General features: G+C 46.8%; 1 protein-coding gene and 1 long non-coding RNA gene across 17 annotated transcripts in view; both read left to right on the forward strand.

The window, feature by feature from the left end:
- Nucleotides 1-26,723, forward strand: part of AUTS2 (activator of transcription and developmental regulator AUTS2) — a 1,218,095-nt gene that overhangs the window by 941,914 nt on the left and 249,458 nt on the right. The gene's annotated exons all lie outside the window — the stretch shown is intronic.
- The window catches only part of LOC147345030 (uncharacterized), a 145,997-nt gene that overhangs the window by 71,578 nt on the left and 47,696 nt on the right, over nucleotides 1-26,723 (forward strand). For both annotated transcript variants that reach the window (XR_015154495.1, XR_015154496.1), the window contains exon 1: nucleotides 1-26,723. This exon is cut by the window's left edge; it is cut by the window's right edge and continues 23,736 nt beyond it. This is a non-coding gene — a long non-coding RNA (uncharacterized LOC147345030).

Raw genomic sequence — 26,723 nt, forward strand, 5'->3', positions numbered from 1 at the left:
TCCTGGATCCCTGGGCTTATGTACTGCATCACACAGCCTTACTGAGAACGCAGTTTGTTCACTCAGCAAGTATGTAACAGAACTCGAGAGAGAACCTCGGGTCCTCTCAAGCCTTGACTAGGAGCCTTTAGTCTGTGTATGCCAAGTCCTGTGAGGCACCCAACACCAGATAATTCCCAAGAGGGCGCCCCCAGCAACAGACTGACCTAGAATGGTGACGAGAGAAAAGTCAGAATGGGTTTTTGGTATTGGTAGACTGGGTTTGGTGATATCAGATTAGTGGACTCTTGCCTGAATCTGAGCTCACAGATCCTAGCTACCATTCCATGCTTGGTGTCTCTTCTACCCGGGAAGGAACCCTAGTTGGGGTTGACAGGAATTAGTAGAGAACCAGCTGGAATGCTGCATTGCTGAGTATCTTGCCTATGATCTGTGTCCAGCTAAGTTAATGATAGAAATTGTTCACTTTCTCAAGCTTTAAAAGGCACAGATCAATCCAGAAAAATACATAAATGGCAAAGAGAAACAGGCATAAAATGAAAGTTACACATCTGATTTAGTAAATGAAAATATAGCTGCTTGGTTAGATATTTTCTCTGTGAAATGCTGATAAAATATTTGAATCACCAATACCTTTATTTGCTCCCTTGTTCGTGTCAACATCTTAATGTGAAATAACAATGAGCATTTAGAAGCAATCTGGCAAAGCCTGCACCAAATTTATTTTAATGTTCTTTTTTATTTTTAAATCCAAGCCTCCAAATGTGCTTTTAAGGGTATTTTGCACAATATTTATTTTAATAAGATTGTAGAATTGAAATATAGCGTTTTGGGGCAAGCAGAGTACAGAAAGAAGTTATATGAAAGTTGAGTAAAGATTAGGGGGGTTTATTGTTGATTTTCATAATTTTGCTAAATTATGTGGCTATAGAAGGATGAATGAAGAAGGGATACTTTGAAGGAGAGAGTATACACATGTCATACCAACAGTTACTGCTTAGGGACTTTTTTCCACTAGGGGAAAAGAAATCCACACACTCAAAGCCTTTTCTGGCCCTGTTCTTTTTCTTTTACATCAACTCCATATCTTTTTTTCCAAATTGAAAATTGTTGGGAACCTCCAGTATCCAAAAAAAAAAAAAAGGTGGCATCAGCTAGGTCATGGGGAACTCTGGGATTCAAAGGACTTGCCTTTGAAAAGACAAAGGACAAACTCGAATATAGTTAAGGAACATTTTAGGTTTATTGGTTCAAGAACTCTTGGAAGAACAGGACTAATGTCTTTTTTTGGCCAAAAGTCTCACATTTTGAAAGGGAGAGCCCCTCTGAGGTTTTATTTTGGTACTGATTTTTTTTTTTTTTTTGACACGCCACATGGCTTGCAGGATCTTAGATTAGTTCCCCAGCCAAGGATGGAACCCATGCCCTCAGCCATGAAAGCATGGAATTCTAACCACTGGACTACCAGGGAATCCCCTTGTGCTGCATCCTTTGAAAATATTTTGAATGAACGGATGTTGAGCAGAGATGCCATGGCTTTTCTCCCCAGCCCAGCCTTGGAGCCTAAAACCAATCACTCTATCGCAAAATGAATAAAAGCTATGTCTGAATGCCACTAAAACTCAATTAGAATTTAATAGAGAACATAAACAGAGTGTTAACCATGGCAAACTAACTTTAATGTAAGTCCCAGGGCTCAAGAGCAGGCGTAATAGCTCAACAAAAACAAAACCCTTTATGGATAGCTTCACATCCCATATGCTACATCCAACAACCCACTTAGATAAGCAGTACAGAGCTTATCAGTGTTTTATAGACTGGGAGAAATTGAGACTTAGAGACGTTGTAACTTGCCTAAAGACATAAAAAGTGACATTGGCAGGGTTCTACTGTATCACTGCACTGCCTGTGACCAGCTTCAACACACTTAGATGTTCTCATCCGCTGTCCACAAGGAAGACCACGAAAGAATTAGAGTAGGGATGAACTGCCAAAAGAGGCTGTTGGCTGTGTGCATTTTTTTTAAAATATTTTTATTGGAGTATAGTTTTACAATGCTTTGCTAGTTTCCACTGTACAGCAGAGTGAATCAGCTATTTGCATACATATATCCCCTCTTGTTTTTATATTTCCTTCCCATTTACGTCACCATAGAGCACTGAGTAGAGTTCCCTGTGTTATACAGTAGGTTCTCATTAGTAATCTATTTTATACATAGTATCAAGGGTATATATGTGTCAATCCCAATCTTCTAATTCACCCCCACCCACCGCTTCCCCCTTTGGTACCCTCAGGTTTGTTCCCTATGCCTGTAAATCTATTTCTGCTTTGCAAATAAGTTCATCCATACCATTTTTATAGAGTACACATATAAGCGATATAATACGGTAATTTGTTTTTCTCTTTCTGACTTACTTCACTCTGTGTGGCAGTCTCTGGGTCTGCCCACATCTCTGCAAATGGCACTATTTCATTCCTTATATTTTTAAAACTTTACTGAGATGGGATTTAAAAATTATAAAGTTGACCCATTTTAAGTTTATAATTGTTAGTTCTTTTCATATAATGGATACAAACTCTTTCAAAATACATGATTTGCATATATTTTCTCCCAGACTATAACTTGTCTTTTCATTTTCTTAATGGTGTCTTTCAAAGCCCCAAAGTTGTCAATTTTGATGAAGTCCAGTTGATCATCTTTCTTCCTTCGTGGTTCCTACTTTTGGTGCCACATCTAAGTAGTCTTTGCCCAGTCTTAGGTCTGCTTATTCTTCTGCTTTTCTAGGCCTAGCGTATGCTCAGTGTTTGGCCACTGAATGGATGAATGAACACACATCCCTAACTTTAACCCTTGTATCTCAAATGGAGAACAAGTACCAGGCTCTGTATTCTCAGCTCATGTAGGCGATTATTCTGAAAACTGATGGAGATGTGATGGCAAAGGGCTGTACCATGTGAAGAGACGTGGAAGGCAGGGAGGACATTCTGCCCTGTGATGTGAACGCCAGTCACATCACTGTGACAGCCTCCTCGTGGTGGGCGATTGGCCCATGTGAGACCAAACATCTCTGTAGGTCAGAGCAGCATTTCCCGAGGGGGCCGAGTCCTCGGCAACTCTGAGATGCCTGCCAGGCTTCGTGGGAAATCTCTCCAAGTCCTTAGACTCCAGTGTTTTGCTGATGCTTATGGTTCTTTGCTCAGCTTTTTCGCTTTTGTCAAAATATATTACCTATACTCTTGACTTGGTTATACCTACAAAATATACTTTCTGGGACTTCCCTGGTGGTCCAGTGACCGAGTCCATGCTCCCAACTCAGGGGACCCAGGTTCAATCCCTGATCAGGGCATATACCAATGAAGACCTGGCGTAGCCAAATAAGATAAAAGTCCAGGGGGCTGCAAAGAGCCAGACTCAACTGAGCACCAATAGCACCAAAGTAAATATTTTGAAAATAAATAGAAAACAAAATACATTTCCGTCTTTACCTTATAGTACTGTAGATCACCTTTTCCCTGTGGGCTCTATTAGGACATGAGAAGGCACCTGTGGGCAGTCTTTGATGCACTGCTCTACTATGATACCAAGAAGGGAAGAAGAAAAGCTCCAGTCTGTCTGTAGCATTCGTTATTTTAATTTTGTCATTCTCCCTTTAAATGGCCCGTTACAATTAACATGGAGGTTTTCTGCAGCTGTTTGAAGTCAGATACAGGCGGTGTGATTCTGCTTTTACTAGGTATTTAATAGACAAATCCCTTACCCTCTTAGAGCCTTAGTTTCCTCATCTGTTAAATGAGGCTAATAGTACCAAACTTAGAGGGTTATTGAGAGGGTTAAGTAAAATAAGGTGTGCAGTCTTACTGTAGTGATCATACACACAGGATACAAAGTAAGTGATGGCTTTATTATAAGTTCGATTATGATTATTAGCATTATTATTGCTATGGCTACAATGACTGCTCCTGGAGAATGGAATGGCAACCCACTCCAGTATTCTTGCCTGGAGAATCCCATGGACAGAGGAGCCTGGAGGGCTACAGTCCATGGGGTCGCAAAGAGTCGGACACGACTTAGGGACTGAACAACAAGAGCAATTACTGCTATCAAGAAGGGAATTGCCATCAAGGAAGAACAACCCAACAGGCACCGTGTTTATATAAACAGAGATGCTTAGGCATTCTTTCCATATTTATACCATTACCTGGTGTCATAAGTTCTTTGACAGTTTGTTAAAAAAAATATACATCAAATAAGTAGCAGTGAACATAGAAAAGAAAACAGCGACGAAGAACAAGGTGACAGACACAGAAAACTGAAGAATCGATATAATGGCCTCAGCCGAGCTTCAGATTTGACACTGAGAGTCCTGGCAGCCAACGTCCAATTCTCTATGAAATTACTTAGAAAAGAGACCATCGTTTCTTTAAGAATCAAGCTGCTTCTTCTCAAGCTTCATTGCAAGATAACTTTCTCACATGGGATTTTCTGTAGTGAACAATGCCTTTCTCAAATGCAATAACAGATCTTCTATGACTGCTTCTTCTAGTAACTTTTTGATAAGAGCAAATGGTATGACATTAAAATACAATTCAGTGACAGCGGTTCTGTGTGGGACTAAAGTACTGTGGCCCTAGTGTGAAGCTGTGAGATGGTCAGGTTTGATCCACGGATAGAATTTAAAGTGTTTTGAAGAATGGATGAACTGCTTGTCCTTCAAATAATCTTTTGTAAATATTGCTTTTCTCAGCTGGGCTTTTGATAGGAGTTGAATGGCAGACAGTTTGAGATTGTCTTCTCTGACAAGAGCCTGGTGTGTTTGTATTCTGTGCCGCTGGCCCAGGGCAGAGCCTTATGCCTTAGAAATCAGAAGTGCAGGTGGTAAAGTTGACATCTTACTGTGAAAATTGGACCCCTGCCTACACAGAAGGCCATTCTGCCTCTCCCTATGAACAGCTGCGGGGGTACTTGCAAGCAAATCCAGACTCTTTGGGAATCAGTTTGGGGTTCTGCTCCAGCACCCGTAACCACATTCTAGACCTTAGATCAGCAGGTCCCAACCACAGTTACCCCAACCCTGGTTAGGGGTGGAGCCAAGAGAAAGGGTGTTATATCTGATTGCTGGAAAGTATAGAGCCCCTGGCGTGCTGTGATTCATGGGGTCGCAAAGAGTCGGACACAACTGAGCGACTGAACTGAACTGAACTGATCGAGCCTATCCTACCTCTTTAGCATCCTTTGAGAGATACCTGTGGGTGAAGAAAGAGTCTGTAGTGAAAACATTACCTGTATGTGTGAGTGCTTAGTCGCTCAGTCATGTCCGTCTCTTTGCAGTCCTTTGGACTGTAGCCTGCCAGGCTCCTCTGTCCATGGGATTTTCCAGGCAAGAATACTGGAGTGGGTTGCTATTTCCTTCTCCAGGGAATCTTCCTGATCCAGGGATTGAACCCAAGTTTCCCGTGTCTCCTGCATTGCAGGCAGATTCTTTAGCCACTGAGACATCAGGAAAGCTTGTTATCTGAGTTGTTCCAGGCAGAAGATGGTGAATCATTGCTCTAAGTCTGTGGCCAGAATGTTTCCAGCCTAGATTTCTAGCTACCCCTGACTCTGCCAGCAGTAGAAACTCTGTAATTCCTTCTCAAGATACTAAGTGACATCATTTCTTGGTAGACCTGGCATATCAACTAGCTCCAAAAATGTACCTTAAGACATTAAATGAATGCATCTGCCCAATGAAGTTATTCGAACAAGCCAGTTACACATGGAGGCTGGTCTAGTATTTCAGTTTTCTCTAGTTACTACCGAGCCATTCTTTCTGACCACAAGTGCCAAGACCATTTATCTGTTGACACTTACTGTATGTTAGGGTCTGTAAGGAAAAGCTGTAATGGGGGAGAGAGAAGAATAAGCAGAAAGGAGCTGCATTGAAAAGCCAGTCTTCATGCTTTCCTGAGGCCTGAGGAAGCCATGACCTACTCTGGGTGAAATTGCTTCCACCATGTGGCAGCTCAGGGGTGTGTGTGGGGGGAGGATCAGAATGAAGAGTGAAAGTAGCTGTTGGACTTGTTGGCATCCAAGGGCCTCATTAGCATCAGTAAATGTCCAGCTTGGTCCAGTTCAGGCCCGCAAGCTGATGTTAGCTGGTGGGAGGGCTCTGGGCTGCATTGAGCTCCCTGGCAACAGAAAACAGCCGGAACCCAGAGGCCTTTTCTTCCTCGCACAGGAGTATGGGATTGACCAAGATGCCTGGAGAAGCCAAAAGCATCAGGCAAGTACTTTGTGAATTTGTTGTGTGGACGTCCACCCAGCTTCCCAGCTTTCACATGGCTTCACATTGCCTTGACCATCATCCCGGTTCATTAAATGTTAATGGGTTGTTAATATAGGAAGAGTAATCCCCTGAAGTCCCTTTAACATGTTTTACTCTTCCTCTCAAATGATCCACATCAGTAGGAATTGCTCAATATATGGTGTCTATGAGAGTGCTCGCTCCTGGAGGCTTTCTCCTGTAGTTTATAGCCCAAGGTGGGCACCTCGATAAGATCTTAAGTAGAGAGAGCGATGAAGCTTTGTATCAGCTGGTGAGATGGAGGTGGGGAGGGTCTATTGAGAGCCTGGCTTATGGGTGAGGGCATCTTCATAAATCGTACTGTTCTTTTCCCTCTTGGTTGGTCCTGCTTATAGAATCAGAACCTCTTCGAGATGGAAAGGGCCCTGAAGTTATTTTTCCCAGCATCCCAGTCTTCACAGAATTTCTTCCACAGCTTCCCTGGCAGATGGTCACATGAAAAAAGTGAAAATGTTAGTCACCTGGTCGTGTCTGATTCTTTGCAACCCCAGGGACTGTAGCCCACCAGGCTCCTCTGGCCATGGGATCTCCCAGGCAAGGATACTGGAGTGGGTTGCCATCCCCTTCTCCAGGGGATCTTCCCCATCCAGGGATCAAACCTGGGTCTCCCACATTACAGGCTGATTCTCTACCATCTGAGCCACCTGGAAAGCCCCTCTTCCTTCTGGGGAAGGGGCTTTACCCCTTCCCGAGGCCCCTGATCCTGCTTTTCCACAACTCTCCTAGTGGAAGTGTTTGTTCTTCTCCTATCCACTCTCATAATTCCTCTTCCTCTTCCTCAGGACACTTATCATGGTTGCAGGCTTTCATTGGTTAGGTTGCTGCCCCTTGTAGACTGGAAGTTCCAGGAGGCCATGTCCTCTTTGGCTCACCATTTTTTTTTTAAACCTTTTGGCCACATCAAGTAGGTATGTGGGATCTTAATTCCCCAACCAGGGATTGAAGCGTAACCCCTGGACTGCCAGGGAAGTCCCCTTGCTTGCCCTTTAGCATGGTGCCCACCCAATGAAGGTGACTGGTGTTATTTGTTGAATGAATGGAGCAATGAATGTATGCACTCAAGTTCAGAAATGTCAAATGGCAACTCAGAAGGGATTCTGTCACATGCAAATGGAAAGTCTTTTTTGCCAGATACCAGCTGACCTGCTCACAATGACTTTAAAGTGGATGTGGAGGAAGGAATGGGGAGAAGCACCCAGGAAAAGGCTTTTAAAAGTCAAGCACTACAAAACCAGTTAAAATAAAGGGGCCTGGAGATTATCAGTTTGAAAGAGAAAGAAAAAGTACAGCGTGGGTGAAGCCTAGTGACACCCAAGATAAAAAATGTTGTTAGGACTAAGTGCCATTCAGAGCCTGGGAAAATCAAAATGATCGTGATTTTTGAAGCCTAGCATGGTAAATATGACCTCGAAAATATCATTGAGATTTGGTGAGACTCAAACAGACTGGAAAAGGGATTGAAAAGTCTTCCCTGGGGGAGGAAAGAGGTCTACTCAGTGGACAAGATTGTTCTTGGAGTAGAAATCCACAGAGCAGAGAGCACGGCTTGGAGGATGGCGTTCAAGTGAGGAGAGGAGGACGTCAAGCCTCAGGCGCCCACAGGAGGAGCCCAGAGGCAGATACCGGAGCACCTGGCAGGTGGCCCCGTCCCTTCCAGTTCATCTCCTGGTGGACAAGGCTCAGATCCTGCCGGAATCCCCAGCACAGGAGTGGTGGGTCTGTGACGCACAGCCTCTGGGTCCTGGTCTGGGAGAGCCGTTCTCCTGAGCTGGTCTCAGAGGAAGATCACAGTCCACACGCTTCTTGCTCCCTTTCATCTCTCACGTCTCCTGAGTCACTCAGTTTTGTCTCTTTTCTCTTGGGAGGGTCTCTCAACCTTTCTGCTCCCATAGCTCAGACCTCGACTTCTCTCTTGGGCATCTCTTCAGACGCACGGCCAACTCACAGGAGAGGGCCTGTCCTTGCACGCCAGATCTCTGCTCACCATCGCTGAACCCTCCACACTCTCGACCCACGTCTCCCCAGGGTGTCCTTTCAGCCCCTCACCCGTTCTTACCAGTTATATTCGGTACAGCTTCAAGATCCTGCCTCTGTCCCGTCACACTTTCGAAGCTTCCTCGAGTGCTCAGCCATCTCCTAGGGCTCTGGGCCTGTTTTCCCATTTCCTTGTGTACCTCTCGGGACGTGCCCCCATCACCTTTATTGGTGTTTTAGAGTCCCTCCCTTCCTCTCTCCCATTCCCCGACCCTCACTGACCACTTACTGGTCTCAGTCCATCCTTATCGTCAGTCAGCCCAGACCCTGGCACTGGGATCTGCATACAGGCGGCATTCGGTCATTGTTCATTGACTTGAGTGGGACATGTCTTCCCAAGACACAGATCCTAAATGCTTCTGACTTCTCAGCATATTTTCACAGAGTCAATTTCAGATCCTTCCTAGAATGGAGGGCAAGCCAGCTGGGTGCGATTGCTGGGCTTCCCTGTTTGCTCCCATTTGTCTCCATTTCTCCAGTCTCTTCCTCTCCAGAAATCCATTAAGATGACAGAGTCTCAATGGCCTCTGCAGATTCCCTCACGCTCTAGAGTGCTGTGCACCGGGGCCAGCAGACATCAGCTCATGTTAAAACACTCTCAGTGCACTCTGGGTGACTGGGCACGGTCCCATGCTTGAAGCTTCCGCTCAGTGGTAGCAGTGAAAATCCAGTCCCTCCAGCAGAGTGTAATGAGCTGTCTCTCCTCACATTGGAGCTGCTCAGTGCTTTTGGGTTTTTCTGTTTGTTTGTTTGTTTGTTTGTTTTTTTGGTTGAACTCGCCACTCAGTCCCTCAGTATTTCAAGGGCACAGTCACTTAGCTGTAATAACTGCTCATACTGTTTACTCAACCATTTTATATATAGGTCAGCATAATAGTTCGGGCTTCCCCGGTGGCTCAGATGGTAAAGAATCCGTCTGCAATGCGGGAGACCTGTGTTCGATCCCTGGGTCAGGAAGATCCCCTGGAGGAGGGCATGGCAACCCACTCCAATATTTTTGCCTGGAGAATCACCTGGACAGAGCAGCCTGGCGGGCTACAGGTCCATAGAGTCACAAAGAGTCGTCATGACTAAAGCACCTTAGCACGCAACGTAATAGTCATTTTGTCAGATCCTAGAAACTCTTCTCACGTTTGCATTCTTTCTGTGCCTTTGCTCACCAAGGAAAAAGATGTCCTTCTTTACCTGTGGAGGTAGTGCAAATGCAGGGAAACGCATTTCTCACTTTACTGCACCTGTACCACTTCTTTCTTTGTTAAAAAGGGGTATAAAAGAGAATGGAGAAAACCCTGGCCTACATAAATGGCACTAAATATAAACAGTAGAAATGGGCTTCTGGGTGTTACACTGTACGGAGAGGTTGTTATGGCAACCTAAGGCGCCAGTATTAACGCAATACCATCCAACTTGTGACTGTGATGGTTGCTGTGTTCCCCACGGTTTGTCTTTCTGCTAGGACAGGAAGCAAGGCTTTTATGTAATCAGTGACATTTAGATTTAAAATCGGGAGACAAAGTAGGAGGGGTTCTGGGGTCCAGAGCTGGGCTCCAGGCCAAGTTTTATATTTCCCTTTGAAGAGAAATGGGACCACTCCTAACCAATCTGCCTCAGTTAGCCTTGTTGTAAGCACATAGTTTTGAATGTGGAGGATGAATGATACAGATAGTCCACTAATTCCCTAAAGGGAGTCTGAAGTTCTCTTGAATTTAAGGAGCTTTTTGACCGGAATGTGAAATCAATCAGCAAAGAGTAAGATGATACGATTATGTGGTAACTGTCTAGGAGGACAGGTTCCCAGAGTAGTAATGGGCTGTGGGCACTGATTCCCCACAGAGAAGGAATCCTGATGTCTGGGGGAGAAGGAGAGAATGGAAGTGAGCGGGAAATGGGAAACCCTGGTTTTTGCTCAGAGGAAAGGCTTGTGGGGATCCTGGACAGGTACTGCCCTGTGCACCTTGCGACCGTGAGTTCAGCGAGGGAGGAGGAGACGAGAGCATGAGCCTTCCTTTGTGGTGGACGTCAGTCAGGAACAACATGAGACTTCAGTGGTGAGCCTGTGCTTAAGAATCTGCCTGCCAATGCAGAGGACATGGGTTTGATCCCTGGACCAGGAAGACCCCACATGCCAGGGGGCATCTGAGCCTGTGCCCCACACCCACTGAGCCTGAGTGCTTCACAACAGAAGAACCCACCACAGTGAAAGCCCACACACCACAACGAAGAAGTCCCTGAACGCCGCAACTAGAGAAAGCCCGAGTGCAGCAACAAGGACCCAGCACAGCGAAAAATAAATAATACATGTATTTTAAAAATAACGATAATAAAATGTATTTTATAGATATAACCTGACATGCAAATCACTTTTGTTTCCTAAAACCAGAGATGTGTGTATACTTGTTTACTAAGTCGTGTCCAGCTCTTTGCAACCCCATGGACTGCAGCATGCCAGTCTTCCTTGTCCTTCATTATCTCCCACAGTTTGCTCAAACTCATGTCCATTGAGTCAGTAATGCCATCCAACCATCTCATCCTCTGTCACCCCCTTCTTCTCCTGCCTTCAATCTTTCCGAGCATCAGTGTCTTTTCCAATGAGTCAGCTCTTTGAATCAGGTGGCCAAAGTATTGTAGCTTCGGCTTCAGCATCAGTCCTTCCAGTGAATATTCAGGGCTGATTTCCCTTAGGATTGACTGGTTTGATCTCCTTGCTATCCAGTGGACTCTCAACAGTCTTCTCCAGCACCACAGTTTAAAAGCATCAGTTTTTCAGCTCTCAGTCTTCTTTGTGGCCCAATTCTCACATCCGTACATGGCTACTGGTAAAATCATAGCTGTATGGACTTTTGTCGGCAAAGTGATGTCTCTGCTTTTTAATATGCTGTGTGTAGAATAAGGCCTGGAAATGGGAAGGTCAACAGGGGTCAACAGTTTAAGTGGTGTTCTAGAATGTGCTGTCTAGAAAGGAGTGTTGAGCCCCAGGTGCAAAAGGAGAGAAGAGGAAAGCAAGGGTGGGCAAGCCAAAGAGAGGAGGTAACAGCAACCAGAAAACTTCTCCTCAAATGCTGCTTATTTATCTAAAGAATCACCTCATTCATAAGCCACAGCCACGTGTAAACGCCGCCATGCTCACTGAGGGAGATACAGGAGCACTTCCAGACAACACTCACCAACCAGCCCACAAAAGAGCCCAGAGCCTTTTGGATCTAAGACACCACAGATACACAGAGAAGCTGCCTCTCACGGGCAGACCCTTGAGTGGGAAAGCCTAGAAAACCCCAACATCACAAACTGAACTACTCTGCAATTCCCTCCGGATGCTGTCTTCACTTTCCTGGAAAAGAGGATAAAGAACCAAAGTTCAGCAAGAGCAGTGGAATGCACATTTTAAAAATTTTTTTTAAATTTTTAAACTTTTTTAAAATTTTTAAAACTTTTTAAAAAATGTTACTAGAGTCCCTTCACAAATAGTTTTTTCATTCGATTCACACAGAGATCATGTGGGCTGGGCAGAACGGAGAGAGATGCTCCCATTTTACAGATGAAAACACTGAGGCAGCTTGGCAAGCTACAGAGACCTGGCAGAGCTGTGTCTTCTCCAGAGCTGAACCCAGAAGTGAGTCCTCCTCCATGGTCAGACCCTCCACCTTTTCTATGGAGAGGATCCTTGAGACACCAGACCAAGCCCACCTATAAAAGACATATCAGATCACACAGAATCCACATAAACTTGCTCGAAAGGGCTCCTGCCTCTCCTCGCAGGCTGTCCTTCTTACTATTGGCATATCCGCTGAATGTCATAGCTTCCTCGCCCAAAGCCTTGCCAGAGAACAGGCTGCCAGCCGGCAGGGTGGGGGATGCTGTGAGGTGGTCGAATCTGGAAGAGGGCCGAGGCATGTGGGAGGGGAGGCGGTGACCAGGGTTCCCAGGGGCAGTGATTAAACAGGGCTTTGTGTCCATTCAGACACTGTCTCCAGGACCTCACTTATTTCTGCTTTCCAAATAAATAAATATCAGAGAGGATAGCTGGGGTCAGTCTAGAAAATTAGAATTTGCTTGGGGGGAAGAAAATCTGTTCTGGAAAAGATAAACAGTAGCTTGCAGTTTCACTGTTGGAACATTTGTTACAAGGTCCCGGTATCGATCTTTTATCACCCAATTTCCAGTGGGAGCCGTGATCTATGACGGCGCCGGGAAGCCCTAATTCGGGTGGGTGAATCAGGGAGGGCCTTCTACAGGGTCTGCAGCAGGGGGGCATCCATCTCGGGGCCTGCGAGGTGGGGCAGGGGTGTCACCGGCTGAGGAATTCCAAGGGGAGTTCTATGCTGAGCTGTGTGCAAATGCATATCCAGGCTGGGGAGTGTTAGGGGTTTATGAGGAGGGTGATTAAAATTGTATCAAAGAGGCTTGTGCAGCTTATGGTTCAAGTTAACTGTATGAAGTAAACAGGCTTTAACGGCCTCCTGGGAGTGTGACAGATAGTCTGTGGGTGTTACAGCAGCATGGTACCGGTGAATGTTCTGGCCATCCCAAACTAAACACCATCTGTGAGCACAGGTCTCTGGGGAGCGTCTGGTGGTTGGACAATCACGGTAGTTAGCATTTTTAATCAGCTTCTGTGCAACGCAGATAGAAACCTTATGCTCAAGCCTTTCTTTTTTTCCTAGCCATGTAGAATTACTTCGAGCAGAGCAGACGAGGATTTGGGCTGTGGCTTCTGCAAGACGTGCTTGGTGGTTCTCGCCACTCCCTCTTCCCCAGCCCCCAGCCCTAGCGTGAAAATTAGCCTGGCCACTTGCTCATGCTCACTGCTCTTACGGCTTCTCTTTGCCAGTAGCAGAAGGGACCTCCAGGGGAGCGGGAGGGGAAGTTTGCTTCTGTGTTCACTGGGGCTTGCTGTCTTTGGTCAGTTTCTTTCTCCCCGCCTTTCTCGCCTGACTGGCCCTTTCATCCCCACCACCCCGACCCCTGCCCTAACACACACTTACCATAGTGCACTGACAATCTTTTTTTTCCTGTTGTTGTTTTTTGGGGGAGACACCACTTGAGGCCTAGAGTTGGGTGCTCTGTAGGAACCAAGGCATGCGGGAAGCTTGGTGGTACCATCCTTGGAAGTCAGCAGGCTGCAGACAGCTGATGCTGTAATTGAGGGTTAATGTGGATGGTATCGGTTACTTTTTGTTACGAACGACGTTGTTGTTGTTGTTGTTGTTGTTGAGTCGCTCAGTCGTGTCCGACTCTTTGGCAGCCCCACAGACTGCAGTAGCTCAAGCTTCCCTGTCCTTCACAATCTCCTGGATTTTGCTCAAACTCACGTCCATTGAGTCAGTGATGTCATCTAGTCATTGCATCCTCTGTCACCCCTTTATCCTCTTGCCCTCAACCTGTTCCAGCACCAGTGTCTTTTTCAATGAGTCAGCTCTTCGCATCAGGTGGCCAAAGTATTGGACAAACAACCTACCCCTAAACTTAGTGACTGTTTTATATGACTCACACGTCTTTGGGTCAGGTCGGTGATTGTACTTATCTGGGCCATCTCGCTTATTCTCTGCTGGCCTCTCAGTCATCTGTGGTCAGCTGGGGTTGGCTACTCTAGGAGGTCTCCACCCGTGTCTGGTGATTGACAGACTGCTTGGTCTGGAGGATGAGGTCCCAGCTGAGCCGGCTCCTCTCTGATCCCTGTGACCTCTCTTCTTTTAGTGAGCTAACTCAGGCTTCAGTCCATGCGATCACAGGGTTCTCGGAGCAGCAAGAGGGACAGGCCCCAGTGCACAAGTATTTTTCAAGTTCAACCAATGACACCCTGATGCTCCACCTGTGACCAGAGCAAGTCATGTGGCTGGTCCAGAGTCCGTGTGGGAAGGGACAACCAGGGATACAGGGGGCGTGACCCAGTTGGGGGCCATTTCTTCAACCATCTGCCTCACAGAGGTTAGGTTTCCTTGTCTTCCTGACATTTCTCTGCCACCTCTCATGCTGCCTAGAATTTTCCACTATAGACTCATTCCTCGACTGGAGCTGGAACTCACGTGGGAACCAGCAGGGGCTGGGTGGTGGTAGCTGCTGCCTCCTGCCAGACCAGGACGGGCCTTTGGCAGCAGCCACGCTGGAGGTGATGGGCAAGCTGAGCCTCCTACAGCAGTGGGCTTCCTCAGGTGGGGTCACTGGAACCCTAGTTCTGATCTGCTCTGTGCACGTGTCTGGAGAACGAACAGTGAGTCGCAGTGAACAAAGTCACACTGTCTTTGTGATGCTAGGAACTGGGAGCCCGGTGGGATGGATATAATGTAGGACTCGAAGAGGTGGCCCACTGAGAGGAAGATCTCACGTCCGCTGCTCCCTGGCCTGCAAGGTGAGACGCTCCTGGTACTCTGTCATTTTGGGTCGTCAGTGATGGAGCAGGTTTACTAGCGTCCTAGACTTCCCAGGTGATGCTAGTGGTAAACAACCCGCTGCCGATGCAGGAGACACAGGTTTGATCCCTGCGCAGGAAGATTCCCTGGAGGAGGAACTTGGAACTCACTCCTGTATCCTTGCCTGGAGAATCCCGTGGACAGAGGAACCTGGTGGGCTGCAGCCCATGGGGTCACAAAGAGTCAGGCAAGGCTCAAGTGAGTTAGCACACACACACACACACACACACACACACACACGTGTTCAGCAAAGGCTTGACTGGAATGACTTTAAGGGGCCTTTTGTCTGCACCTGTTTAGGAGTCCCAAGAACTGCTTTCTGATGCTGAAAGAGATGGCACTTTGGGAAAAGTCAATGAAGAGATTTCTTTACAGTTGAGATTTTTCAGCAAGGCAAACATATGGAAGATGTAATATCTGGAGGATGCCAGGAATATGAGCTTTTATTGCTTTTTAAATAGGAACTCAGAGAACAACATTTCTACATTTTGTCATTACCTGTGAGCACCTAGTGTAATTGTGGTGGTGATGGTGGTGATGATTACAACGACAGCAGTAATGATGGTGATGTGTGCCTGCATGTATTGGGCTCAGTATGTCCCGGGCACAGTTATAAGTACCTTGCTTAATTCTTATGACAACTTTACAAAATAGATAATGCCTTGGAGAAGGAAATGGCTACCCACCTAAGTACTCTTACTTGAAGAATCCCATGGACAGAGGAGCCTGGCAGGCTGCCATCCCTGGGGTCACCAAGAGTCAGACACGACTGAGCGACTAACCAGCAGCAGCAGCAGAGTAATGCCTGTTTTTATCCAGAGGTAAACTGAACCACCAAGAGATCAAGGGAGATGACCAGGGTCACAAGGTCAGTTAAGGATTAGGGTTTGAGGTGGTTTGACTCCAGAGCCTGCACTCTTTCCTCTGCCGGTATGTATTCAGTAGAATCTCATCGAACGAATCTCAGTGAACGAATCTCAATGAACGATGCCACTGAGTTGATAGATCCCCTTCTGTTTGTGTGAAGGGACATCTCAGCTGGCCCCACGATGGTTTGCATGTGTGGTTTTCTATCAGATAACTCTACTTTTAGATTTAGGACTCACAAAGAGGTTATTAGACTTCAGGATTTCACAAGCAAGTTTTTTAAAAAAGGCTTTTTCTTTGTCTTAAGAGGCTACATAGTTGAGCTGCTAACTTTGCACATTGCTAAGAAGAAATTTTTTTTAATTCTAAATATCATGTACCATTATCTTATAAAAGAAAATATATAGTGTAGTGATTAAGTGTTCTGGAGTCATACAGATTTTGTTGCTACTGTTTGACCCTGGGAAATTTAAATAACATCTCTGCCTCAGTTAGGGCTTCCCTGGTGGCTCAGACAGTAAAGAGTCCGCCTACAATGCAGGAGACCAGGGTTCAATCCCTGGGTCAGGAAGATCCCCAGGAAAAGGAAACGGCAACCCATTCCAGCACTCTTGCCTGGAAAATCCCGTGGACGGAGGAGCCTGGCGGGCTACAGTCCATGGGGTCACAGAGTCGGACACAAGTGAGCAGCTTCACTTTCACTTTCTTTCTGCCTCGGTTTCCTCATTGTCAAGTGGAAATGGTTGTAACACTACCTTCCTCATTAGGATGATTGGGAGAGTAAGTGAAATAATGTATATAAGGCACTTGAGAGGCTGACACAGAAGCACTTGACGCCTTTTATGTCATATTTTATTATTGTTCTTAACACCTCGAAAGCAAGAGATACACTGTTAGAGTCAGGAACGATCCTTTCCGTTGAAGTTGGAAGTTTCACTGCACTGTTGTGTTCCTCTCGTCTTACTTGGTCCCAGCCAGGAGTGATCTGGGGCCATGGGAGGCCCTGCTGACTAAACTGGCCTCCCCCAGCAGCACGTGCACAGAGCAGCGGCACCTTCTCTCTCAGTACGAGGTTGGTGGGTAGGACGATGAAGGGCTGCAGGCAGGGCAGGTTGGTTCCAGGGAGAATAACGTGAAGCAAACGGAGTCAGTATGGAAGTTTCCCAAGGTTGAAACCGTCCCAAAGCACAGCCCCGACCCCTCCTCCAGATTCAGGAAGGCAGGACTCCTTGTGGCTCCTTTATAAGTGGTTAAGAGCCAGATGGCATCATTTTAAAAAGGCATAACATGGGGCTTCCCGTGGTCCAGTGGTTAAGAATCCACCTGCCAATGCTGGGGACGCGGGTTCCATCCCTGGTCCGAGAAGACCCCTCATGCTGCATCTGTTTGCCACAACTCCTGAGCCTAGAGCCCTCAAGCCACACAGGAGAAGCTGCCGCAGTGAGAGGCCCACACCCTGCGACTGGAGAGCAGCCCCTGCCCGCCACAACCGGAGAAAGCCAATGTGCAGCAGCGAAGACCCAGTGCGGCCAAAAATGACTAAATACATTTTAAGAAAAGAAATAGGCATAGCATGCCTCTTTCAGTGTTATAGATGCACCTTGGTCCTATTCTAGCCTTTCTTAACACATAGGAGCCCGTGTAGACTGACCACAGTAGTGGAGAGAGTTCCATGGCCTTCCTCCTCGCCTCTCACACACATGCTGAGTGGACATGTGGTAAAGAGAACTCAGGTACGACTCTGAGCTGGGTGCTCTGTGGATCCCTTTGCTGCTGCTCCTTTAGAAACCAAGGCCCTTCTTAGCAGAATCGAAAGCGGCAATAGGAGGGAAAGTGGATTCAACTGCAAAGCATCAGGTGCACATCCAGCCGTCTAACCGACCGGCCACCTGGTTCCCAGGCCTCCTCACACCCGGCTCTGAAAGCTGCAGAGGATGCCCAAACTCTCCCCACGCTCAGCGTCTCAGCCCCTCTTTCAGTCATTTGTGTGTCTGACACTCTCTCCCAGGCGTCTCTGAGAACAAGGACAAACACCCAGGCTTCCTGATACGCTGCCCTCTCCACCCACCAGTCCTCAGCAAGAGATGTGCGACACAGTAGGTTCTCCCTGAATCTGTGAAGAACAGAATAAAAGCACTTGATCAATAACTGAGATCCGCGTGGCTGTATTCATCCTCTCCCAAGCTCTACAGCATCAGACTTTTGTTCTTGTTGTTGAATCAAAATTTTAGACTTTCCGAATTGATTCTGTTTTCTTAAAATTAATAACAAGTGACAGCCTGTATTTTATATATACCCCTGAAATGTGTAAAGCAATTAGGGAGAAGAGGGCTTCCTTCCCTGAGTGGATTTATGTTATATATGCAAACTCCATTAAAGGTAAACTCTGCTTTTCAATAAAATTAGCATTTTCTAGCAAGCCACTCTCTCCGTTGTATTTAAAGATCCCAGTGACTCATGGAAACTGTGTCACTGTCGCTGTGATGGGAATGAAGGGTATTAGATCCGAGAAAGCTCAAACAGCCTGCAAATGAGAAGGAGCAGGTGGTATAGAAGGGTGGTCCAGCTCTCTGTTCTCAAGAGAAATAGAAGGGTACTCAACTGAGAGCCTTTATCACTTTCAGAGAAGCCTAAAGGGTAAAGGAAAGAGGAAATTAAGGTGTACAAAGGAATTAAAGAAGAGGAGAAATTGAAGTAAGGGACAAATGTAAATATTTCAGTCGATGGAGACCATGAAGATTGCTGAGCAGGATGTTTACCTGGAGACGACCAGGGTGACCCAGGTGCTGGCAAGAGCGTGCTGCAGCTGTGATATGTGACCTTGTTCTTCCAAAAGTATAAGTACAACCTCTGCTGCTAAAGTAGTAATGACACTTTATGCCTTCAATATCAGAGGGCAAGGTTTTATATTTTGCTTAGACTATTAGTTGACAGTTTTTTTGTTTCAACCTATCTAAAAAGTGTCTGGTTTTTGCACTGTCAGCCTCCATAAATTTTTTTTTAACTTTTTGTTTTGTATTGGAGTATAGCCAATTAACAATGTTGTGATAGTTTTGGGTGGACAGCAAAGGGACTCAGCCATACATATACATGTATCCATTCTCTCCCAAACTCCCCTTCCATCCAGGCTGCCTCATAACATTGAGCAGAGTTCCCTGTGCTACACAGTAGGTCCCTGTTGGTTAAAATTTCTGGTTCTCATGCTTAAAGGAAGACCCAGCCTTCTCAGACCCATCACGTGTGCATGCTAAGTCGCTTCAGTTGTGTTCAACTCTTTGTGACCCAATGGACTGTAGCCCGACAGACTCCTCTGTCCAAGGGACTCTCCAGACAAGAATACTGGAGTAGATTGCCATGCCCTTCTCCAGTGGAATCTTCCTTACCCAGGGATTGAACCCACGTCTTCTGCATCCCAGGACGCCCTTTCACCCCAGACCTCTCCCTTAAGAGGTTTCCTATTTCCTTCACAGGACATTCACCAATTCATGCAGCAAACATGGATGGGGCACCTGCAGTGTGATAGGTACACTGCTAGATTCTGGGTGAAAAGTGAAAGTGAAGTTGCTCAGTCGTGTCCAACCCTCAGCGACCCCATGGACTGCAGCCTTCCAGGCTCCTCCGTCCATGGGATTTCCCAGGCAAGAGTACTGGAGTTGGGTGCCATTGCCTTCTCTGTCACTTAAGCACTGCTGCTGCTGCTAAGTCGCTTCAGTCGTGTCCGACTCTGTGCGACCCCAGAGACGGCAGCCCACTAGGCTCCTCTGTCCCTGGGATTCTCCAGGCAAGAACACTGGAGTGGGTTGCCATTTCCTTCTCCAATGCATGAAAGTGAAAAGTGAAAGTGAAGTCACTCAGTCGTGTCTGACTATTAGCGACCCCATGCACTGCGGCCTACCAGGCTCCTCCGTCCATGGGATTTTCCAGGCAAGAGTACTGGAGCAGGTGAAAAAAGGGGGTTTAAAAAAAAAAGTCTGCAACCCCTTGGAATTTACCACTGAGTGAGTCCCACTGCCGTACTTGGTAGTATAGACACGGCTGGAATAGCAGACTTAGAAGCTGGAAGGTAGAACAGAGTGAGGAGTGAGCTGGCTGCCGTTCATGAGAAACGCCAGTCTGGGCCACCCCCTCTCTGAGGCATCTCTTCCCAGTGCACCGCCTGTGGGAATGTTATCAAAGGAATGCACACATTGTGTGAAGGGGAGCACCCCGGGGGTCTGTCCAGGGCTCCGGAGGCTTCAGAGGCTTCAGGTTGGGGCGGATGGCTCTCCTCCTCTGTGAGGCAGTCGCAACGTGTGGCACGGCAGCGAGAGCAGGTTTCTGTGTTCTGCTGGTTCCCTTCCCACCGTCTCCAGTCTCTCGTTGGGCTCAGCCCCCCTGTTGCCATCTGCCAACAGAAGGTTGTTAGGGGCTTTCTGTCAACTCGAAAGACTTCCTTTTCTCCAGCCAGTTTGGTCTTGCAGGCTTTTGTTGTGCCGCCCAGCCACCCCTTCTTTCAAAGGCCCGTAGAACTGGGTCATGGCGTTGTCTGTTAGTCCTGACGCAGGTTATGCTGTGCTGCGACTTTTCATGTACATTGCTTCTGGAATACTAAACTTGTTTCCAAACTAAATAGTTTCCAATGAGTATTTAATGGGGGTTTTTCATTTGAAATAGATTGAAAACAAGCCATTTCCTACTCCCATTTCAAACAAATTTTGGTCCAATTATTTTCCTTTTTTTTAACATAAAGTTAAATGGACTATTCTGCCCATCCCTGACTGAGCCGAACCATGATTTCTCTTGATTATGCTTTTATGCTGTGAATCGTAAGGCTCCAGAGACATAATGGACGTCTGTGGGAGAGTGGCAGCAATTTTTAAAATTCTGCCAGTGCTTGTCAGCTTTCACTCCGGCGCCTGCTGTGCAGGAAGAAAGCTCACCACCAAAAGAAAAAAAAAAAAAAATCTGCCAACAAAACCAGCACTGTCCGCCTGTCCTGTGGGGTGGGGGCGGGGTGGGGCGGGGGTGGCACAGGGTTGAGCCTCCTTGCTACCAGTCTATGTAGGGCATGCACTCAGCCACCAGGGAAGCCCAGTTTCCAGCCATCCAGCCCTCCTCCTCCCCCCATCCTCCAGTCATTAGCTTTTTTGTGATGTTGAAGGTTTCTCTTTCTTTCCCTGCCTCATTTTTCTTCATTTCACTTGGACCATGGCCTCAGGGGAGAGGAACAACTCTTGGCACCCAGCCTTCCCCTCGGTCCTCTCCCTCCAGCAGCCTAACGAAATAGAAAATGGAGCACCCTGCAGGTCCTCTTCTTGGGTGGTGGGGTTACTTGTTTTGCTTTTTGGACGGAGGTGTGGTCGTCATCTTGGATTTGCAAAAGGTTCCAGGAAACTCAGGAGAGGAAAGTACTTCTTGCTTCCAGCTTCTGTCTCTGGTCAGGGCAGCTGCCCGCCCCCACAGCAGGTAGGCAGCGGAGTCTTGGGCACTGCCTTTTAATGGGGACAGTTCCTTTGCTCTCACCCAGCAGTGCCAAGAATTTAGCCCCATTGAAGAAAAAGAGCCCTTCCTCCCAGCTTCCAATCGAGGAAGTACAGATGCTGTCTTGGATTTTGGAGAAAACCCTTTATGCCTGCCCAGAAGTCTTTGGTGCAGGAGCCATCAGGGCTTTGGCTTTGAGGAGAGGTGGAGGATGGCCCGCTCTGTTTAGTGGCTTCTCCCTTGGCTTTCTACTGCTGTGTTCGGTTCTCAGTGTTGCTCTCTGCCTGCCTTGTTGGGCTCACACCTTCCCACTAGCACCCAGCAGAGATGCACCACCTCCTCGTTCTGGGGAGGCAGACACATCTCAACTCAAAACACCACTCACGCTTTCCTCCCAAAGCGCGACTGTGGTGCATCTGCCAGCGTCTCCCTGGGACCTTGGCAGAGGTGCAGCGCAGAGGCAGCAGGTGACTTTGTTTGCCTTTGTAGACGTCTTCAGCACCACCAGGAGGAAGTGACCTGGCCCCTGCCTGAACCTCCTATGCAGGAAAGCTTAGCCCTGAGCAGGTGCCATAAGGGTGTGTGTGTGTGTGTGTGTGTGTGTCCTGAGCAGGTGCCATAAGGATGTGAGTGGGTGTGTGTACCGCTTAGTCGTGTCCAGCTATGCCTGCCAGGCTCCTCTGTCCATGGAATTCTCCAGGCAAAAATACTGGACTTGGTTGTCATTCCCTTCTCAAGGGAATCTTCCCAACCCAGGGATCAAACCTGGGTCTCCTGCATTGCAGGCGGATTCTTTACTGTCTGAGCCATCGGGGAAGCCTACCACAAGGATACCTCTCATCCACTTAGACTTCCCACTGTGTGACGTGAAGCCTGTTACATCTCCCATCGATCTGTCCCTCCTGGATTCACAAAGACCAGATGGAGTCTCCTTGCTACCCACAATCCCTCTGGACATTTGAAAGTAATTACATATTCTTCACTCAGTCTTTCTTCTCCAGGCCTACCTTCATGTTTCTTTTCTTTTTTTTTTAACTTTGGTATATAAATATATGATGAGACTTCACTGGCCATTTCCCTCCTGCTGTGTTTCATCCCTAGAGTAATGTGCTTATTCATGTTAATAGTCATTATTTATATTCTTTGATAAAAACTTCTTTTTGTTCTGTTTTCTTTTAGTTATTCAGTGTTGCAACTTCAGTTGGGTTTATATATCTTTTTTCAGTTAATTTTTATTGGAGTATAATTGCTTTACAGTGTTGTGTTACTTTCTGCTGTATTGCAAAGTGAATAAGCTATATGTATACATACAGCTCTTTTCTGGATTCTCCTCTTTTTTGGATTTCCTTCCCATTTAGGTCACCACAGCATTGAGTAGAGTTTCCTGTGCTATAGAGTTTCTCATTAGTTATCTATTTGATTCATAGTATCAATAGTGTATATATGGCAATCCCAGTCTCCCAATTCACCCTCTTTCCCCTATGATATCCATACGTTTTTATCCTCTACATCTGTGTCTTTATTTCTGTTTTGTAAATAAGATCATCGATACCATTTTTCTAGATTCCACATATATGTGTTAATATATAGCATTTGTTTTTCTCTTTCTGACTTACTTCACCCTGTATGACAGTCTCTAGGTCCAACCACATCTCTTCAAATGGCACAGTTTTGTTCCTTTTTATGGCTGAGTAATATTCCATTGTTTTATATGTACAGTATCTCCTTTATCCATTTTTCTGTTGATGAATATATAGGTTGCTTCTGTGGCCATGCTCATAGTTCTTGGCTTCCCAAACTGTGTCATTCTAGTTTCTGTGTTCCTGACATCTCTGGCTTGTTAGTTCTTCAATCTGGGATACCCAGCATGAGGTGAGCGACTGTCACTGCATTTGACAGAGACCCACGCTACCGTTTAGTGGTGTGGCTTTCCTGGTGGTTTACCAGAAATACTCGTTTAGTCCAAACTTACTTTGAGTCTTTCTTCACACATATCATTGTTCAGCATATTCACCCCACCTTCATGGGTGCATTTATGACAAACTCTGTGTGCAGACTGTAGTTATTCCTGATTAAAGGTCATTTTACTGGGATAAGGTGAATTTCACCCATTGCTGTAGTCTGTTAAGATGTTTTGGATCTGTGTTTCACGGTCCAGCATACCACCATTTCCCACTTCACGTCGTATGAACATTCAGTTCAGCTGCTACATGTGCGAGACATTGTGCTCAGCCGGAGAATACAGCAGGAACACGATAAGCACCGACACCCCCTCCAAAGAACTCACTGGGGCGGACAGTGCATGAGACGGGAAACCCAGAAGCGCAGAAGAGAGGTGCCTGACAAAGGCAGTATCTGCGGGCGGGAGTCCACCACAAGAAGAACCCGGGATTAACGTTCCAGGCAGGGGCCAAAGCCTGGCGTCTGTGGGCCTCAGATAATGCCCGCCGTCCTCACCGGTTGCTAATACAACTGATAGAATGAAGAGATTCCCACTGGAGACCCTCACCGTCTCCCTGTGGGCACATCAAACATTTATGAACTCACCTAATTCCATTTCTGTCCCGACCACATCTCTCCCTCCTGACCATTTGAACTGCACGGGAAAGCTCATTTATATCCCACTGAGTACAGGCCTGTCCTGTCTACACGATTTTCCGAGTTTATCAGTCTCATGCCCGATGAAGAAGTCTCATTCCCGATGAAAAAGTCTCATTCTGATGACTCGCTCTTCATAACCCATGTGGGGTTCCACCGTTTTCCTCCCTAAGACGTCACCAGCTATCACCCTGATCGTTTGTTTTCTTTGCCCAGTCACTAGTTAAGGGAGTAGGTTAGTGGCACAGTGGTACCTAGAACCCCAGTGTCCAGACTCCTGGTCCAGAGATCTTTCCTTCCCACCCCTCTGCCCTCGCTGCAGCCCACCTCTTAACAGCAGACATCACATGAGGCTTCTGAGAGCACGTGCTTGGGCCCTGCCATGCAGACCTGGAGCCAGCAAGCCGGGCAGGCCGTTGGAGAATGGGAGGAGAGGTCCCCTGCTCCCAGACACTGCTTCTGCCTGGCCGTTGGTTTCTACCTCCTCAGGAGGCCTGGGAGTAGACAGCTTGTGTGATGCTTTATTTTTTTAAATTATTTTTCTTAAATTTTTAAACAAGCAGCTGTATTTTATTTTATTTTAATTGACTGCACTTGTTCTTAGTTGCAGCATGTGGAATCTAGTTCCCTGACCAGGGATCGAACCCAGGCCCCCTGCGTTGGGAGCTCCAAGTCTTAGCCACTGGACTGCCAGGGAAGTCCCTTGTGTGATGCTTTATAGTGAACAAAACACTCTGCTATTTATTTTCTCCTTTATGTCTCACATCATCCCCATGGAGTCCGTGGAGAAATAGTTTGGCTTCCATTGTGTACATGGGGCTCAAACAGTAAAAGAGACTTGGCCCCAGTCACCAGACTATACCAAATAGCCCAGCTCTGGTGCCCAAGCACCTTCAAGGCTTCTCTCCTCTCCTTCTTTATATCAACGATGACATCAACTCCCTGACCTCTCCCCTCTCCAGAATGCTGGCTGGGTGATTGGGTAAGCGAATATAAATAGAAAAAAATAGATTGCATTCCAAGCACTAAGTAGGCAAGATAACTGACCACTGATGCCACACTACGGACCTTTAGAGCATCTTCCTGACACTCTCCAGCTAAAAAGGAACACGGACAAGTGACACCAGCAATCCCGAGGCTTCAACCAACTGTCTTGTAGGAACAAGCCCAGTGTGAGTTATTCTAAGCCGGATGACAGGATTGGAATTCAGTAATGTTTCAGAGGTACTTTTAGATCCAAGTAGAGGAGGAGTGTTGTAAAGAGCTCTATAAAAAAGGTTTAAAATAACACGTGGAGGGAGAGAGGAAGCAGAAGCACAGACCTGAATCGTCTCAACCTGAGCAGGCTTACCACTAACAAACTGGGTTTGCTGAAACCCGCGTGGTGCTGGGCCTAGCAACACCTTTGGACTGCTCCTAGGCTCAAGAACCAGGAGCCTTTTCCTGCTGAGGGATGTGAATTCTCCAGATCCTTTACGTGTGAATTAGAAATAAGCCCAGGTAGGACTTCCCTGGTGGTCCAGTGGTTAACAATCTGCCTGTCAGTGCAGAGGACATGGGTTGGATCCCTGGTCCAGGAAGATCCCACAAGCCGTGGAGCAGCCAAGCTGGAGTGCCTCCACCGCTGAGCCGGTGCCCCGGAGCCTGTGCTCCCCAACAGGAGAAGCGCACCGCAGCTGGAGAGCCGCCCTCACTTGCCACAACTGGAGAAAGCCTGCACGCAGTGAAGACTCAGCACAGCCGAAAATAAATAAGAAACAGGCCAAGGCAGATGTCTTCCTAACTCGTGTGGAGTGTCTTGGTAGTGGCAAAGACCGTCAGCATTTTTCCAGGACTTGCTGAATCTCTGAAGTCTACTAGAATTCCGGAATTGAGGGTTCCTTTGTTTCTTAGCAAGAGCAAAGGGACAAGTTCTCTGTCTTCAGTCCTTGGTGAACGAGACCTTGAGACTTCATAATTAAAATGGATTTAATAGAGGCCAGAAGCGGGGATATCTGCCCCAGTAAGCAGCCATCTCCTGTCAGTAGGAGAGTGTGTCCTTTGTATTTAAACAGTTTCTCCAAAAAGCTCTAAATGAGATTTGGGACTTAAACAAGATTTGGTGTGATTTGCTAATTACCCAAGTTACTATTACCTGATTAACACAGGAATCCTAATAGTCTGTTGCACTGCCTTTCTTCCGGGTGCCAGGAGGCCTGACATCTGTCACCTGCTCACTTGGAGGCATTTTAATTAACCCAAATTATGTATGTCTTTTCTGCTTCATGATTTGGTGCCTGGATTTTATATTTAAAAGTTAATAGCTACCTAAAGGAGGGTGGCTGCCAAAATACAAGAAGCGAGTGCCTGCCAGATCTGCTTGTGGCTGAGAAGCAAGTGGAGATCTTGGTTTATTCCAAGTAGTCAGAGTGGGAGATTATGCACTGGATGCTAAGAAGGGCCTCAAAGTGACCAGCCACAGACGTCAGGAATGAACACCCTCTAATCTCACTTTGCCTGACTGGCCCTAGCAAAGGCCTCTGACACAATGATGTTGTAACTGGAAGGGTTGGAACTAGAGGAATTAAATTTCTTTCTCCAGATCAAACAGGAGGCCAGGCCTACCGTTTGGATTTTTAATATAGTAATAATAATTAGTCGTGTCCGACTCTTTGTGACCTCATGGACAGTAGCCCATTAGGCTTCTCTGTCCGTGGGATTCTCCAGGCAAGAATACTGGAGTGGGTTGCCATTTCCTTCTCCAGGGAATCTTCCCAACCCAGGGATTGAACCCAGGTCTTCTGCATTGCAGGCTGATTCTTTACCATCTGAGCCACCAGGGAAGCCCCAGTAATAATGACTTTCCTCTTCTGACCACCAGAAGACTTGCATTTCAGAAGTGGAGTGTCGGTGTGATACAGCCATTTAGGTGAGAGTCTCTGAAGGTTTCCCTGGAGATCTGAATGGCTTCGGGGTGTGCCAGCGGGCTTGCTCTATACAGCAACTGGTAACAGTCTTGCCCTCAAATCAAGGT

The sequence above is a fragment of the Bos grunniens genome, chromosome 25 (genome assembly GCF_055505025.1).
Source record: "Bos grunniens cultivar Pamir isolate PY7600 chromosome 25, Bosgru_T2T1.0, whole genome shotgun sequence".
NCBI classification, from domain to species: Eukaryota; Metazoa; Chordata; class Mammalia; order Artiodactyla; family Bovidae; genus Bos; species Bos grunniens.